General features: G+C 40.2%; 1 non-coding gene across 1 annotated transcript; it reads left to right on the top strand.

Annotated features, from left to right (window-relative positions):
* The first annotated feature begins 892 nt into the window (after window positions 1-892).
* LOC113180093 (U6 spliceosomal RNA) lies at window positions 893-994 on the top strand. Its single transcript, XR_013343801.1, has one exon. It is a non-coding gene; the product is annotated as a U6 spliceosomal RNA (small nuclear RNA).
* Window positions 995-1,636: the final 642 nt, after the last annotated feature.

The raw sequence follows: 1,636 nt of genomic DNA on the forward strand, positions 1-1,636 counted from the left end.
TTTTCCTATAAATGAATTTCTGCTTCTTCTTCCAACACCCACCTTCTAAAATTTCATTTGTTTTCTTATGAGTGCTCTTCTCTCCCACACTTTCATGGGAATATATAAGGCCCCAAACCTAACCACCCCCTGCAGTCACATTTCTTTGTGAACTCACAAACATCAGAATCTGCTGTCTTTTCTGTTTATTACATAGGCACTCAATCATTGAGCCCATAAAGTCAATTTGAGTTGAGTTTCCTGTTACCTGTAACTGAAAAGTATCCTCACTATTGAGAGAGACAATGATACATATTTACCATCTTTTCATCTAGCAAACCCCTATTTTCTGACTTTCTTACCTCCAAGTAAGCTGTATTACTGTTTCTGACCAGTGCAATGTAGACAGAAGCTCTGAATGCCAAACATAATGGTGACTCTTAACACCACTAGTGATGTATAGCTCCTGTTTGTCTTTCACACGTCAGCTAGATCAAGAACTCTAAAATTCTAAGGAATGGCAGCCACATCAAAGGAAGGATCTGTAGTCTCTTAATGACTGCATGGAGTACATCACCATACTGATCTTCATTTGACTGATTAGGACAAAAAAATAAACCTTTTTCGGTTATGACACTGAGAATTTAAGTTTGTTACAGTAGCTACAATTACAAACCCCGATTAATAATGGAAGTGGTAGCCTACCATAATAAAAACCAGACAACATCAAAATGTGACATTAGCTTGGCACAGCAGTTATGTGGGAAATGAGGAAACAGATATAGCAGACTGAACAACTAAAGATTCATTTTAGGCAGTGACTATACTGTTGCTTACAGTATCTCAGAAGTCAGATCACTATCTACATAATAGCTGTAAGGGAAGAGTTCTGTAAACAATAGTAGACAGTGGTGATTGCTTCAGCAAAACATATATTAAAATCAGAATGATACACAGATTAGCATGGCCCCTGTGCAAAGATAACACATAAATTCTTGAAGCATTTCATATTTTTGGAAGAATTAATATTGTTGAAATGTCCATGTTATAGGCTGATTTGAAAATTAGCCCAGACTTACCCCCATTTTATTCAGATATCCACATTGTGTGAAATTGGCTCTCCTGCTGGGAGCCATCCGTGAACTGTGCATGTACTAAAGCGATGTTGAAACCATTAGGCAGGAAAGCCTGGTATCAGGAACTCCCAGCAGGAACCTCACTAGTTTTGAGAATTCCTAGTTCAAATGGTGTCCTGCTTAGCTCCTGCTCAAGTTCTAGCATAGTTACAGAGATGGGAATGACCTGCTGGAGCCACACAGCCTCCCAGAGATGGGTGTGGTTTGCCAAAATGCCAATCAACCTGTTTATTGCAAGACCCTGCCACAGGGAGAAGCAAACAAGACTCCTCCTGCTGAAAGCTTATCCCTGCCTTTGATGTACTCCCCCTTAAATAAAGAATTGGAGGCTTTTTTTCAGTTGTTCAATTTCAGCTCCCATCAGGACTGGAAGACCCATCAGACACTCCTCTATGAATCTAATTTCTGGCTCTGTCTTTATTTCTTACTGATTATTTCAGACTTTTTATTTCCCAGGGGGCTCACACCTCCTGAGCAGGAATCTGCCCTGTTAGGGTGCTGGTCACCTCTCCATATCCCCC

This window comes from Urocitellus parryii, chromosome 6, assembly GCF_045843805.1.
Source record: "Urocitellus parryii isolate mUroPar1 chromosome 6, mUroPar1.hap1, whole genome shotgun sequence".
In the NCBI taxonomy this organism is placed as follows: Eukaryota; Metazoa; Chordata; class Mammalia; order Rodentia; family Sciuridae; genus Urocitellus; species Urocitellus parryii.